Here is a 17,685-nt window from a genome sequence, read left to right on the forward strand (position 1 = left end):
ACGATGCTGGGTATGGGGTCCAGAGTCGCACCAGGAGCAGGAACCAGTGCCGACGGTGTCCGGAAATGGCCACCCCTGGCGGTGTGTCGGTAGCGGCGGCTGCGTAGCTCAGAAGCCTTGTCGACATTGGCCGGAGTTTGGATGCCATCCCAGGGGCCAGTAACTGTGACGAAGTCTGGATGTAAATAACCCTGCAAGGTAACCCGACGTAAGCAATGTTGCATCTGTCAGTAGTCACACAGTGAAGAGAGAACTGAAGGTAGATCCACTGCAGCACTAGACATGCTGGAGCAGGCGCAAGACACACTGACGTGATGCAGAGGAATCGACACAAACGCCGAGAGACGGGTGACGAGAGCTAATGTCCGACAAGCAGACCAGAAGTCACACAAACGAGAAGAGGTACACAAGAAAACGTCCAAAAATGGCTCTGAGCACTGACTCAACATCTGTGGTCATCAGTCCCCTAGAACTTAGAACTACTTAAACCCAACTAACCTAAGGACATCACACACATCCATGCCCGAGGCAGGATTCGAACGTGCGACCGTAGCAATCCCGCGGTTCCGGACTGAGCGCCTAGAACCGCTAAACCAAGAAAACGTCCAGTATGTGCGAAGGAAGTGCGTATAAAGTGAAGTTCAACAAATACCACGTCGCCAACAGCTACGGGGCAAGAAGGAGGAATGAGGTACAGGAACAACAAAACAACAGAAGGAACAGAAACAGGCAAAAGCCCAGCCTACCCGGGCCGGAAGCACACAAGTAATCACTGATTCGGGAAAACAATAAACATATCGGCGCCAGTTAAAGAATCCGCTGCAGGTGGTCAAAAATTAAAGGCTCAGGCAATCAATGAACAGTAAAAACTATTTGAATTAGGAGACCGCATTCTTATTTCTTGGAAACCAATCTTAAAACTATCACGATTCTTCCGGTGTGAACACAAAACAGTACTTCAGGAAGAAGACATTGTAATGTTGAAAAACAAAGGATTCTGAATTCAAGTTTTTTGAAGATTCACCACAGAAATAAAGTTCCGAAGGGAATAGTTTGAGTCAAAATTCTTCTGGACAACTATGTCGCAGGATCCGGGACGAGAAGGCTGTTTCGGACAGTCGTGACTGCGAAGCAACGACTCCGGAGTGAGCTCCAGATTGAAGAAGTGCATAAGCAGTCGTCGCTAGCCCAGGAACCTAACTTAAACTGTCCTCTTAGGGATCATGCACCTAGCGAAGCACGACCCGCATAGCCGGGATACAGAGATCCGTGGGACGACAACCTGTCAAAGGAAGAGGTGAAATGTGGTTAAGGGAGAGTGAGGCGAGCGCCCTCCCCCCCCCCCCCCCCCCCAAAAAAAAATTATTCGCACATGTCGACACCTTGCTGGCTGAAGTTGCGTCGAGCCCGAGGCGAGAGCACAGGCCGCCACGCTTATGCACCATAACAGAGGAAGGCTCTGGTTCCTCTGAGCCATTTTTCACACTTAGTTAATTCTTTTGTGCTGTGTATCTGCCTCTGGAGCCAAACATAATAATTACATGAAATTGTCTTACTTCAGTATGTATATATTACTATGTTTTATTCGCTTGTAATTCAAATGTTGTCTGCACCTTCGTTTGACTCTTTCCCATGAAGTTTTATATATGTCTGCGTGTGGCTATATCGTTTGTTGGTGAATAAGCTTACCAAACTGTTGAGTATTCGTTTTCTCATGACACAGCTTCCTTGAGTTATTTAAGGGTCTTGTGCTCTCGTCGGGGTAGCGAAAGAAAACATGGTTAAGGTTTTTTTCTTTTTTTCACAGTGGGGAGATGAAACATGATTAATTCTGAGGTGCGATATAGTCACTTTGTAGGTTCTGTTACAGTCACTTCCGTGATACCAACGATATTTCAGCAGATTAGGAACACTGCTGCATAATCTCTGCCTTATCTTGGTATACTGCTTGTTATTCCTAGTTTGGTTTCTCATAGCAAATAGGAATCATAAAGTGGTTGTTCCTCGTAAACTTTTTTTCAAAAATTCGGAATACGTTGCTGCCTTAGTTCAGCCATCCACTTCTTCATTGCCTTTAATTCCCACTGCGATCCTTAAACCAGAGGATGATGATGGTTTTATTCTGGATTGAAAGTTCACATGCTCCTTTTAAGATGAGGTACGAAGATGAGTATGTTCGTTCTACTATGATACTTTAGTAGCATCGACGCTGAGTGTGAATCTGATAACGACATATTCGTGTCCTCGGAGGTTAAGTTTGCTAGAATTCGAGTTGTAACGCTGGATATTGCATCAGGAAGTTTGAATTTACATCCCAGCTGCGTCGTAGTATCGCAATATGCACTGCCTATCCCTCTAGGTTTTCCCGAACCGTCAGTATATATCGGTCTGGTGGCACAACAGTTGTATAATTCTGCTAGATTATCTTCTTTAGTTAGGCTAAAGATGAAAGGGTGTGAGAACGAACTTTTCGTACGGCTATGGCGTTTCGGAATGTTGAACTGATGCAGCAGAGATTCTGGTAAGCGGCACTGGTTCTCTGTAACGGCAGGACATACATTTCAGCGAGAAGGGAAAATTTTCTTGTTCATCCAGACTCCGACAATACAACAACAGTGAGTTCTGGGATGTTCTGTGGAATGGAACGGATGTAGGAGAAATTTGCCACTGACATACTTTCTTCTTAAATCCAGAGAAATTACCTTTGCTTCCACCAGAAGGCCGTTGATCTAGGGTGACGAAAACGCTCTCACACTGTTGGCTTTATGCTGTCGTTTATTATCACTGAGGTGGCGTTTATTACTTATCGGAGACAAAAATCACTATAATCTATGTAGTGCCTGACCAGAGCGCGATGTCAACAATTCTTGACCTGTGGCTCATTTTACACATCTCTTGTCATATTGTAAATACACTCTAAGACAAAAAAAGACGCACCACGAAGGAATTATCCGAATTATACGGTAATTGGTAGATGTGATGGATGTGATGTACAGACAAACGAATGTTTGCAATATCAGAAAAATTGGATTGTTTTTTTAATAGAAAGAGCTTCAGAAATTGAGCAAGTCGATCACTCATTGGTCCAGTCCATTGACTGATAGAGCTGTTGGCTCTGAGCACTATGGGACTTAACTTCTAAGGTTATCAGTTCCCTAGAACGTAGAACTACTTAAACCTAACTAACCTAAGGACATCACACACATCCATGCCCGAGGCAGGATTCGAGCCTGCGACCGAAGCGGTTGCGCAGTTCCAGACTGTAGCGCCTTTAACCGCTTGGCCACCCCGGCCGGCTGTTGGTAGTCCTCCAGAGCGATATCGTGCCAGATTGCGTCCAATTGGCGCGTAAGATCGTCAAAATCTCGAACTGGTCGGGGTGTCCTGTCCATAATACTCCCAACGTTTCCAACTGGAGAGAGATTTGGCGACCTTGCTGGCCAAGATCGCGTCTGGCAAGCACGAAGACAATCAGTAGAAATTCTCGGATTGTACGGGCGGGAATTATGTTGCTTAAATGTGAACCCAGAATGTCTTGCCATGAAGGAACTAGAATATCATCGACTTACCGCTGTGCTATAAGAATGCCGCTGATGACAACTAAAGTGGACCAGCTACGAAATGAAATTTCACTCCAGACCATCCACTTCTGGTTGCCAGGCGTACACGGACGACAGTCAGGTTGGCATCCCACCGTTCAGGACGTCTCCAGATACGTTTCCGTTTCTCATCGGGGCTCAGTTGAATGCTGGACTCGTCACTGAAGACAGTTCCACTGCAGTCAGTGAACTTACAGGCGGAATGTTCCCGACGCCACTACAAATGGGCTTGTAGGTGTACGGGGGTCAACGGTAGTCGGCAGAAGGGACGCCATGAGTTTCTCTGAGCCGCCTATTAGTCGTTCTTGTGGTCACTGAAGCGCCAATTGTACGCCGGATTGATGGTAATGACGAATCCAGTGCTCTGTGTTCCTCTCTGTTGGTTGCTGGGTCCTCATGCTCTGTCGTCTCTCTGGGTCGACCGCTTCGTTCTTGACGCTGTGTTTGGTCATGTTTCATCCATTCCTGCCAACGGTGTCGAATAGTGGCATCACTCGTGTTCAGATCTCGATTGATGCACCGATTTCTTTAACCAGCTTCTTAGAGCTTAAGTTTCCGCCCCTGGTAGCTGAACGGTCAGCGTGACGGAATGTCATGCCTAACGGGCCAGGTTCGATTCCCGGCTGGGTCGGAGATTTTCTCCGCTCAGGGATTGGGTGTTGTGTTGTCCTTATCATCATCCTTTCATCCCCAGCGACACGCAAATCGCCTAAGTGGCGTCAGCTCGAAAGACTTGCACCAGGCGAACGGTCTACCCGACGGGAGGCCCTGCAACACGGCAGCATCATCATCAGAGCTTAAGTAAACATCCTCTCTCAGATGCTGATATCTACTTACTTTGTTAATGCGACTGTCTGCAAGGCATATTTACTGTCCAACCGAATACAAAGAGTGAAATTCGCAACGACTTTATGCCCTTGTATGGACTTTGATGAAACTGCGGTGCAGCGTCACATATTCATCTATCAACCATCAGAGTTTACAGTTTTGCGTTTTCCGTCCATACCTGTGTAAATATTAATCTGTGACCAATTTCCATAACTCTTTCGTGGTGCGTCATAGTATATCATGTAGAGAAATAATTTTACCGTCGCAAAAATGAATCAGTAGTGGTTATCGTTACGTTTCAAGCTTTCGTTCTGTAGGAAACGGCCCTCGTTTGAGAATGTAGGAATTATTTGGAGGCAGATGAGCCTTCAGTGTCGGCTACATCAAAGCGCCACGCCTCCCCATTCCCCCCTGCAGGAACGAGTAAGCCCAGCGGCCCGCTTCATTAGCCCCGTACTCCCGCGCTAAATTACCTGCGGCAAAGAAATCCCCGTGGTGAACCTCAATTTCACGGCTGCTGAAGCGACCTAGTCTGGCAGCTGCGGAAGTAATTGGTCCCGCAACCAGCTCGCGGCCGCCTACTCCGACAGTAATAGTGCAATGGCAGACACCTCACGCTAGAGCTCGTCACCTTCCAACGGATGTCAAGAAGCGGAGGAGGATGGAGCGCTCAGAGCCGACATGGGAAACGTACATTTAAGAGACACGGACTTCATCTCAATCTTGTATTGGGTCATCAGCGTTTCGACTTCTTTATGCGGCCCGCCAGAATCTCCTATGATATGCTAATCTCATCTCAGCACACTAGTTATACCCAAAGCAACGTGTTGTGTATATTGCAAAATCTGCAAAACTATTGAGGGTCTCGTAGTCGCGGAATCTTCATCTGACTTTTGTTTCAGATTTTTTCCGACTATTCGCCAGAAGGAGGGGTCGAAAGTCTCAAATCTTAACCCTACTTTGCGTTTCCCTAGCTATTAACTCCGTGATTCTACCCCTGCTATCTGAATTTGTCCTCCACAGCATCACGAGAATAAAAGATACGTTTACCTTGAGACTTTATTTTTCCTTATTGAAACTACTGTCATGTTCCTGGCTCTCTGTGACTATCAGCCGGCCGCTGTGGTTCTAGACGCTTCAGTCCGGAACCGCGCTGCTGCTACAGCCGCAGGTTCGAATCCTGCCTCGGGCATGGGTGTGTGTGATGTCCTTAAGTTAGTTAAGTTTAAGTAGTTCTAAGTCTAGAGGACTGATGACATCAGATGTTAAGTCCCATAGTGCGTAGAGCCATTTGAACCATTTGATCTGTGACTACCCTGTATAATGTGAAGTGGTAGCTTATACAACAGCAAGAACCACCTTGTCGGTGTATTTTATTTTGCCATCGGACTTCCACAGCACGTACCCCACCACCGCCTATTTCCCACCTGTCCCAACCTACAAAAAGTTTATGTTTGCTCATCCAGGTGCTGACGGACCTGCACCAACGTATGTACGCGGTATGCACTATATTCCCGACATTTTGAGTGAATGCCGTTCCTCTTTTGCCCATGTGAGGTACAAGGCTATTTGATTTTCTTCACAGTTTTGTAAATAGTTTTCAACACACAGCCGATTCTGACCGTCACTCAGTGGACGTATGGCAGAAGGACATACCCAGGCTTCTTCTTCCAACGTGTTACTTCGTCGAGTGATCATTTTTGTGAAACTTCTTATGCAACTGGTGTAGTATTCATTGCTCCTCAGAACGCATTCTTGGTGTTCCATCCCACATCCTATGTGCTGTGGCTCACATATTCATCTTTCACGTTTTACGAGAATATTAATCATTCCCTTCATCTCGGTCAGGCGATGATTTGATAGTTGGTGTAAGTATAGTTTGAGCCAAAGACCTTCCCGCAGTGCTAACATAGGTTCTCTTCAGGTCAGCCAAGTAAAGTGATGTTGGATTTTGCCATCTCCTGGATTGTTGACCGTCCTGGTCTACCATGCGCTGTTGGCAACCGGGGTGTACTCAGCCCTTGTGGGGACAGCTGGGGAGCTGCTTCACTGAGAAGTAACGGTTCCAGTCACGGAGAGCTGAACGGCAAGGAGAGCTGAATGCTGACCGCACGCCGCTCCATATCCGCAGCCAGTGATGCTTAACAGCTGAGGATGACATGGTGGTCGGTCGGTGTAGTTGGCCCTTCCGAGACCTCTTCGGATGGACTTTCAGTTTTTAGTTTTTATAGGTACCATTTCCATGTGTGTTGATGCAGATACACGACGTGTCCTAGTTTCTCACCATTTCTAGTATCCAGTACATTGAGAAACGGTAGCTGTTGGTCCCTAACTACTACCACAGTAAATTTAACGCTGAAACGGAGACTGTTCAGATGTCTCAGATAGTCACCGCGCTGTTCCTCACCATAGCTCCACACGACGAAGGTGTCGACGTAACGACAACTTGAGTTCACAAGGTTCCAAGTCCGGCATCTGTCTTTGGATATGCTCCAGTGCAGTAAGTGGATTACCCATTGCGACATCTTCAAACTGCTCGTATTTTTTTTTTCCATCAGTCTTCTGACTGGTTTGAAGCGGCACGCCAAGAACTCCTCTCCTGTGCCAACCTCTTCATCTCAGAGTAGCTCTTGCATCCTACGTCCTCAGTCATTTGCTGGATGTATTCCAAACGCTGTCTTCCTCTACAATTTTTACCCTCTACAACTCCTTCTAATACCATGGAAGTCATTCCCTCATGTCTTAACAAATGTCTGCCATCTTGTTCCGTCTCCTTGTCAGTGATTTCACATATTGCTTTCCTGTCCGATTCTGTGCAGAACCTCCTCATTCCTTAACTTGTCAGTTCACCTAATTTTCAGCCTTCGTCTATAGCACGACACCTCAAATGCTTCGATTCTCTTCTGTTCCGGTTTTGCCACAGTCCATGTTTCACTACTATACAATGCTGTACTCCACACATACATTCTCAGAAATTTCTCCCTGAAATTAAGGTCTCCGTTTGATACTAGTACACTTCTCTTGACCATGAATGCCCTTTTTACCATTGCTAGTCTGCTTTTGATGTCCTCCTTTCTTCGTCCTTCATTGGTTATTTTACTACCTGTGTACTACCTTATTTCCATTTCCTTCGTTACCATCAATCCTGATGTTACGTTTCTCGGTTCTCATTTCTGCAGCTTCTCATTCCTTTCTTCTTTCTTCTATTTACTCCCAATCTATATTCTGAACTCATTAAACTGTTCTTTCCATTCAGCAGATCATGTAATTCTTCTTCAGTTTCACTCAGGACAGCAGTGTCATCAACGGGAATCGTATCATTAATATCCTTTCACCTTGAATTTCAATCCCACTCCTGAATCTTTCTCTTATTTCCATCATTGCTTCCTCGATGTACAGATTGAACAACAGTGGCGAAAGGCTATATCCCTGTCTTACACCCTTTGTAATCCGAAAACTTCGTTCTTTGTCGTCCACTCTTGTTGTTCCCTGTTGGCTCTTGTACTTATTGTATATTACCAGTCTGTCCCTATAACGTACGCCTATTTTTCTCAGAATTACGAACATCTTGCACCATTTTAAACTATCAAAATTTTTTCCAGGTCGACAAATTCTATGAACGTTTCTTGATTTTTCTTTAGTCTTGCTTCCATTATTAACCGCAACGTCTGAACTGCCTCTCTCGTGCCTTTACCTTTCCTAAAACCAAACTAATCGTCGTCTATCGCATCCTCAATTTTCTTTTCCATTCTTCTGTATATTATTATTGTAAGCAACTTCGACGCATGAGCTATTAAGCTGCATGTGCGATAGTTCTCGCACTTGTCAGCTCTTGCCGTCTTCGGGATTGTATAGATGATGCTTTTCCGAAAGTCAGATGGTATGTAGCTAGGCTCATACATTCCACACCAACGTGAATAGTCGTTTTGTTGCTATTTCCCGAAATGATTTTAGAAATTCTAATGGGATGTTAACTATCCCTTCTGCCTAAGAAATCGGAGGACCACTTTCTTAGTACTTCCTAGTAGGACACCATGAAAGAGTTAGGTGATATCCTGCGGAAAAATGGAACCTATATGCTCCAGAGACTCACTTATTAGTTGGGAAAAATTCAAAGCTAACTATTACGAAGTCTGGTCTAAGTTTTAGTTTTTTACGCTTCTCAGTGAAGTGTATGTAGTCCTGTCCATCATGTATGTATCAGTCTTTCCCACATGCGGCTGAATCACTGAGGTCAAATGTTCCGCCAGCTTAGTCGTCGGCTTACTCTCTACAGCGAGTTAGTTCACAATGTCTTAATACATGTTCCGTAATCCTTACCTCCATGAACCATGGACCTTGCCGTTGGTGGGGAGGCTTGCGTGCCTCAGCGATACAGATGGCCGTACCGTAGGTGCAACCACAACGGAGGGGTATCTGTTGAGAGGCCAGACAAACATGTGGTTCCTGAAGAGGGGCAGCAGCCTTTTCAGTAGTTGCAGGGGCAACAGTCTGGATGATTGACTGATCTGGCCTTGTAACATTAACCAAAACGGCCTTGCTGTGCTGGTACTGCGAACGGCTGAAAGCAAGGGGAAACTACAGCCGTAGTTTTTCCCGAGGACATGCAGCTTTACTGTATGATTAAATGATGATGGCGTCCTCTTGGGTAAAATATTCCGGAGGTAAAATAGTCCCCCATTCGGATCTCCGGGCGGGGACTACTCGAGAGGACGTCGTTATCAGGAGAAATAAAACTGGCATTCTACGGATCGGAGCGTGGAATGTCAGATCCCTTAATCGGGCAGGTAGGTTAGAAAATTTAAAAAGGGAAATGGATAGGTTAAAGTTAGATATAGTGGGAATTAGTGAAGTTCGGTGGCAGGAGGAACAAGACTTTTGGTCAGGTGATTACAGGGTTATAAATACAAAATCAAATAGGGGTAATGCAGGAGTAGGTTTAATAATGAATAAAAAAATAGGAGTGCGGGTTAGCTACTACAAACAGCATAGTGAACGCATTATTGTGGCCAAGATAGATACAAAGCCCATGCCTACTACAGTAGTACAAGTTTATATGCCAACTAGCTCTGCAGATGATGAAGAAATTGATGAAATGTATGACGAGATAAAAGAAATTATTCAGGTAGTGAAGGGAGACGAAAATTTAATAGTCATGGGTGACTGGAATTCGTCAGTAGGAAAAGGGAGAGAAGGAAACATAGTAGGTGAATATGGATTGGGGGGAAGAAATGAAAGAGGAAGCCGCCTTGTAGAATTTTGCACAGAGCATAACTTAATCATAGCTAACACTTGGTTCAAGAATCGTAAAAGAAGGTTGTATACCTGGAAGAATCCTGGAGATACTAATAGGTATCAGATAGATTATATAATGGTAAGACAGAGATTTAGGAACCAGGTTTTAAATTGTAAGACATTTCCAGGGGCAGATGTGGATTCTGACCACAATCTATTGGTTATGAACTGCAGATTGAAACTGAAGAAACTGCAAAAAGGTGGGAATTTAAGGAGATGGGACCTGGATAAACTGAAAGAACCAGAGGTTATAGAGAGTTTCAGGGAGAGCATAAGGGAACAATTGACAGGAATGGGGGAAAGAAATACAGTAGAAGAAGAAAGGGTAGCTCTGAGGGATGAAGTAGTGAAGGCAGCAGAGGATCAAGTAGGTAAAAAGACGAGGGCTAATAGAAATCCTTGGGTAACAGAAGAAATATTGAATTTAATTGATGAAAGGAGAAAATATAAAAATGCAGTACATGAAGCAGGCAAAAGGGAATACAAACGTCTCAAAAATGAGATCGACAGAAAGTGCAAAATGGCTAAGCAGGGATGGCTAGAGGACAAATGTAAGGATGTAGAGGCTTGTCTCACTAGGGGTAAGATAGATACTGCCTACAGGAAAATTAAAGAGACCTTTGGAGAGAAGAGAACCACTTGTATGAATATCAAGAGCTCAGATGGCAACCCAGTTCTAAGCAAAGAAGGGAAGGCAGAAAGGTGGAAGGAGTATATAGAGGGTTTATACAAGGGCGATGTACTTGAGGACAGTATTATGGAAATGGAAGAGGATGTAGATGAAGATGAAATGGGAGATAAGATACTGCGTGAAGAGTTTGACAGAGCACTGAAAGACCTGAGTCGAAACAAGGCCCCGGGAGTAGACAACATTCCATTAGAACTACTGATGGCCTTGGGAGAGCCAGTCATGACAAAACTCTACCATATGGTGAGCAAGATGTATGAGACAGGCGAAATACCCACAGACTTCAAGAAGAATATAATAATTCCAATACCAAAGAAAGCAGGTGCTGACAGATGTGAAAATTACCGAACTATCAGTTTAATAAGTCACAGCTGCAAAATACTAACGCGAATTCTTTACAGACGAATGGAAAAACTCGTAGAAGCCGACCTCGGGGAAGATCAGTTTGGATTCCGTAGAAATGTTGGAACACGTGAGGCAATACTAACCTTACGACTTATCTTAGAAGAAAGATTAAGAAAAGGCAAACCTACGTTTCTAGCATTTGTAGACTTAGAGAAAGCTTTTGACAACGTTAACCGGAATACTCTCTTTCAAATTCTGAAGGTGGCAGGGGTAAAATACAGGGAGCGAAAGGCTATTTACAATTTGTACAGAAACCAGATGGCAGTTATAAGAGTCGAGGGGCATGAAAGGGAAGCAGTGGTTGGGAAAGGAGTGAGACAGGGTTGTAGCCTCTCCCCGATGTTATTCAATCTGTATATTGAGCAAGCAGTAAAGCAAACAAAAGAAAAATTCGGAGTAGGTATTAAAATTCATGGAGAAGAAGTAAAAACTTTGAGGTTCGCCGATGACATTGTAATTCTGTCAGAGACAGCAAAGGACTTGGAAGAGCACTTGAACGGAATGGACAGTGTCTTGAAAGGAGGATATAAGATGAACATCAACAAAAGCAAAACGAGGATAATGGAATGTAGTCAAATTAAATCGGGTGATGCTGAGGGAATTAGATTAGGAAATGAGACACTTAAAGTAGTAAAGGAGTTTTGCTATTTAGGGAGTAAAATAACTGATGATGGTCGAAGTAGAGAGGATATAAATGGAGACTGGCAATGGCAAGGAAATCGTTTCTGAAGAAGAGAAATTTGTTAACATCGAGTATAGATTTAAGTGTCAGGAAGTCGTTTCTGAAAGTATTTGTATGGAGTGTAGCCATGTATCGAAGTGAAACATGGACGATAACCAGTTTGGACAAGAAGAGAATAGAAGCTTTCGAAATGTGGTGCTACAGAAGAATGCTGAAGATGAGGTGGGTGGATCACGTGACTAATGAGGAGGTATTGAATAGGATTGGGGAGAAGAGAAGTTTGTGGCACAACTTGACTAGAAGAAGGGATCGGTTGGTAGGACATGTTTTGAGGCATCAAGGGATCACAAATTTAGCGTTGGAGGGCAGCGTGGAGGGTAAAAATCGTAGAGGGAGACCAAGAGATCAATACACTAAGCAGATTCAGAAGGATGTAGGTTGCAGTAGGTACTGGGAGATGAAGAAGCTTGCACAGGATAGAGTAGCATGGAGAGCTGCATCAAACCAGTCTCAGGACTGAAGACCACAACAACAACAACAATCCTTACCTTTATTCTAGTAACTGTTTTACACATATTCCTTTATTCGTCGATTGTAACATATTATGCAATCATTTCCAAATGATTTATTAAACATTGAACGCTATACCAGTTATTTTAAATACACCGGCTGCTCTTATTTGGCCCAGATTGGGAATTCAGAGTTCAACTGAGTCAAATACTTAACCCTGAAGCAGTAGAATTCCTGTTTTGTACAACAGGCCCGAACCCCATATAATAGTCACGAGAGATTTCCAACGGTACTGTATGGCCATATCACTGACACATCAAAGTCAACAGCGCTTTGACTACCAGTACTCTGTGCATTAAAGCAGTCACGGCCAGTGTTTGCAGCCCCATCTGCTGGTTGATGTAACTCCTGCCACGAGTCACCCGTTGCTGCCCACCTCGGCCGAGGCAACGACGACTGTTAACACTTTCTATATTGACCAGTCTTCTTGCTCTGAAAGGCCGCCGGGAAATTCAATATTAATTCGACGGTGCTGTACCCATCTCGGCACAATATCCTAATTTCTTATCGGTTCCTTTACATTTTAGTACCTTACCTTAACACCGCATCTCAAACGCTTCGGTCATCTTCTTTTTCTTGTTTGTCTCTCCCCCCCAGTTCGTGATTAACTTCCATGCAAGGCTGTGCCTTAAACTTTCTCGAAATTTTCTTTCTGCATTAAGGCCCATGTTTCGTACTAGTAAAATTCTACAGGGAGGAATGCTATCTTTCTGAGTATTAGTATCCTTCTCAGTCACACCTAACTTCATGCCTCATAAATCGTTCTTTGTTTGTTTTTTTTTTTTTCAAGCTAAATGGTTTTTTTTCTCTTTGCCTACAACCTGATTTCCAATTTTCATTTTAAGTCCGTTGCGAATTTGGTTTACCGTCCTTTCGTATTTAGTGCTCACTAGAATCTTCATTTTGTTCACAAATTCACAAAGTCTTGTAATTCTTTCTGATATTCACAGAGAATAGCAATGTCAATGGTGAATCGTATCATTGATGTACTTTCACACTGAATTTATAATTCTACTCCTGAAACTTCCTGGCAGATTAAAACTGTGTGCCCGACCGAGACTCGAACTCGGGACCTTTGCAAAGGTCCAGAGTTCGAGTCTCGGTCGGGCACACAGTTTTAATCTGCCAGGAAGTTTCATATCAGCGCACACTCCGCTGCAGAGTGAAAATCTCATTCTGGAATTCTATTCCTGTATGATGTGTGGTATTCCTTCGACACATCGAAATTAAACACATAACCAGTTTGTAGTTGCCACACACTTCTTTATTACAAACATATTGCTCTTATCAAATTAACAGTAGCAACGACTATAGAAAGGGACTTGCCTTATATAACCACATATTTTTCAGAATTTTCTGAACCAAATTTCATTAATTAAATAATGTTCATAAAAGCATCATTAACCAAATATGACTGAGTGAACGAAATCACACAAACTTTATGACTTAAATGGAATTGTTTTTCATTTGACTCACATCAAAAGTCTGACTACTTCCAACAGCTAAAGGATCCATTATGTCCAACAAACTCAGATCTTTCAAAATTTGCTAAACCAACCTTCATTAAATAAAACAATAATTATAAAACCACTATTAATAAAATGTAACTGCCATAACCAAACCTCACAAGCTTCTTAACTTACATTGAAACTTTTTTCATATAATTCACATCAAAACTCTAAAACTACTTCCACAACTAACGGGGTGCATTAAGTCCAACAAATACATATCTTTCAAAATTTGCTTAGCTAACTTTCATTAATTAAAACAATATTCATAAAACCACAATTAATCAAATCTCAGACATGCTTCAACTAACATAGAAACTAGTTTTCATGCAACTCAGGATCAGGTTAAGGACATTAATCAACTTAAGTCCAATAAACTCAGATCTTTCCACAATTGGTCTTAAAATTTCTGACAAACTAACAGGATTGTAATACATTCAATATAACAATAACATATAAAATCGTCCTATGAAAAAACAAAGTTTATGACAAACATCTGTGATGCTCCTCAAAATATTGCAGTTGACAACAACACAATACACAAAACAGATTCCTTTAAATACCTAGGAGAGTGGATTACATAGAATGCCAAAGAAAAGATAGCTATAGAAACTAGAGTGCACAAAATGGAAAGAGTGTTTCATATGACCAAAAACGTTTATAATAAAAAATCCTTGTCCTGGAACACGAAATTAAGACACTACCAAACAGTGGCCAGATCTGAAGCTCTCTATGCGGCAGAAACACTTAAACTAACAAGAAATGGAGGTCTTGAGAAACTAGAGAAGGTCGAAAGAAGAATTTTAAGGAAAATACTGGGAACTAAAAGAAACAGCCGGCCGGAGTGGCCGAGCGGTTAAAGGCGCTACAGTCTGGAACCGCACGACCGCTACGGTCGCAGGTTCGAATCCTGCCTCGGGCATGGATGTGTGTGATGTCCTTAGGTTAGTTAGGTTTAAGTAGTTCTAAGTTCTAGGGGACTTATGACCACAGCAGTTGAGTCCCATAGTGCTCAGAGCCATTTGAACTTTTTGAACTAAAAGAAACGATAATGCTGAATACAGGTTAAGACCAAACAGAGATCTATATCTAAAAACGGAGAAACTAACTGATGTAATGAGGAAGAGGAGACTACAGTTTTTCGGACATATATTCAGAATGGATAACAACAGACTAACCAAGCAGATATTCACATTACTCAATAGCTACAAATCCAAGACAGCATGGTTCATAGACACTGAAAAGGACATTGAAAATGCTGGAGTTACAATAGACACAATAGAAAGCAGAACACATTTCAGAAAGGCAGTTCAAAAGGCAGAATTTCAGGAGAGAAAGAAAATAACTAGACGAAAGTGGACTCAAGAAGAAAGGGAACAACAGTCTAAAAGGATGAAGGAAATTTGGAAACTGAAGAAATCTAATACAATGAAGAGTAGCCAAAGTTGATTCATCGTACCCTCCAAATGGGTTATTCGGAAGAAAAAAAAAATCGTCTTAACATGGGACCACCTCAACTTCACGATAAACTGGTGATGGACGCGAGCAAACCGAAAGGTTCGAACAGATACAGGAAATGGACGGACCAGAAGGTGAAATAAAAATATACTCAACTTTGATCTAAAGTAAGCTTGCGGAAAACCATAACGCTCCACCGGCAAAGTGGAATTACCGCACTTTGACAACGTAACCACAGACACCGATCCAGGTCCTTAATTTTCACTCTTCCACCGTGATACCTTGATCGGAGCTTGCTCGCGTCGACCACCGCCAGTTACCTGAAGCAGAAACACATCAGCGGCAGGCAACATTCTGACGCAACAAATACACAAGGATATTAACCCAACCAGTTATCAATAAACCTTTAATTCTACGCGGCGCAAATGAACCTTAAGCAGACTTAACATAGGTGACTGTGGATCTTAAGATTTGATTATACAACCTCTAAAACAGCAAATAAAATAATAAAATAGAAAAGGAATTAGGGAAAATATTTCGGCCCGCTTCTGACGCCAGGCATAAACTTACGCACTACTTCATATGCATTAAAGACGACTTCATGCCTATTGGTTGCACTCCCTTAAATGCCGTCAACATATCAGGCAGCAAGATCAAAGCTAACTGAAACAGCCAAGATAGTTTTCAGTGCTCGGGTGTATTCAGTTATCATGAACAGAACCCACCGACGAACACTTCGACGACTCCAGTTCATTGACTTTGAATCACAAGCAAGACACACGAAGAAAATCTGTCCTTCACATATCCAAGAAACCCCAGTCACCGTCGGCAGCGGGTCTGCATTACAACGGCTAAACACGCCGCAGCAGCGGCCCTCGCTCCTCCGTCGAACCGTCTCGGCCACCCGCCACGCTGCATACAGGCACAACGCCCCACGTGACTGTCGCTGACAGAGCTGATACCCGAACTGAAGCCCAGAGAGCGCTCGTGGCGCAGTTAAATAGCCATCCGCCAAAGATACGAAGCCAAGCAGGCATCGAAAATCGACTCACACGGTCGTGATGGGAATCGACGGAGACTGGCGCCAGCGGCGCACCAGCTCACTGTAACTTTCTTTTATTATCGTACACTTTCTTCGATATTCAATTTTAACAGTAAAGAAGAAAGGCTGCATCACTGTCATTTGCACTTCTTAAACCGATAATTTATCCCTTGATTTTCCATTCTTTTGCTGTTCCATCTTCGTTGTACTTATTGCATATTACCCCTCATTTTCTATACCACTAAATCAATCTTTCGACTCAGTTGGTGCTGTTACTCGGTTATCTTGCATTGTTCTGCCCCTTATATCACTACGCCATTGGTACAAGTTCGTCTCCGTAATTAACTGTTCGGCCTGTTAGGCTGCTACGTGGGGCCTATGCATTGAGTTCCCAGCACTATAGGGGTTTCTTCATTGCTGGAAGGACTGAATCAGGATGGCCTTCCACGCACCATCAGAATGACGCCCTTGGCAGAACATGACAGTGTCCAGTCGGTAATGAATTATCCGTCATGGTCAGTAGTTGAAACCTGTTATTAGTGAAACAGACATCCTCTTAGATCTGTTTTGTTTACCCCTAATATTACTCTCTTACATTGCTCTTTTCTGTACCAACCGACAAGGGCCCTCAAATTTTGATAGAGCGTCACGTATTTTATCAGTTCCTCTGTTACCTCGTTCTTGCACAATGGTCGTTGGTGTTGCAGCTTATCGGCATTGTTATTACACATCTATGTGGAAGAAACAAACAAAAGAGACAATTTCGGGATAAAGAAAAAGAATTGCAACAATTGATAAAATTGCGTTAGAACTTTTCATGCAGGCATCGTGGAATGGAAAAATAAAATTATACTATCCAGCAAACCAAAGTGATAACACTGGATTACAAAAAAGGAAATTTCTAAAACTGGTTACGCTATTAAACTGTATTCTGAACATTTTTGCTCTCATGATTACGTAAATTGCATCCGTTGTTCTTAATCAGGTCATGTTTTCGTGTTGATCAAAAAATGCGAGGTTTTAACGAAATATTCTGAATTTTTGTGACATCTTATTTTTATTTCTTCTCCAAAATTCTGTTATTCACAGGAACAAACAGTTTTATAAATACACAGTTTGTCAATTAAATGAAATTTAACAGTGTACATTGTATAGCAGACTTCGGTGTGTGTCAATTGCATATGAAGCTATCGTTGTTCAAAATCAGGGCTTGATTTCACATTTTCTGAAACATCTAGAATACTCAGCATCAGAGACGCCTCTCATCAAAGTCCTACAGTAACCTGTCATCATGGATGCATCCAAGCATCCCTGATACCTGGTTTCCATCTGTTTCATCTACTGACAGAATCGCTCGCCCACCTCTTCGCTAATTGCACCCAGATGCTTCGGAAACCGATCTATTTGTGAGAATAAGTAATCCATTTTAACTTCTAAGTCGCATCCAAGATAACCGAAAGCGGTCGGCATAGTGGTGACAAATTCAAGTAGTTCGTCATCTTATCTTTTCCCAGGAAGTTCTTCACTTCCAGAACTAAAGCATTCCACGCTTCCAACTCCAGTTTGTTCACAGAGTGGCTCTGAGGACCGTCGAAGATACCAGCTTTCAA

Source organism: Schistocerca nitens, chromosome 2, assembly GCF_023898315.1.
Source record: "Schistocerca nitens isolate TAMUIC-IGC-003100 chromosome 2, iqSchNite1.1, whole genome shotgun sequence".
In the NCBI taxonomy this organism is placed as follows: domain Eukaryota; kingdom Metazoa; phylum Arthropoda; class Insecta; order Orthoptera; family Acrididae; genus Schistocerca; species Schistocerca nitens.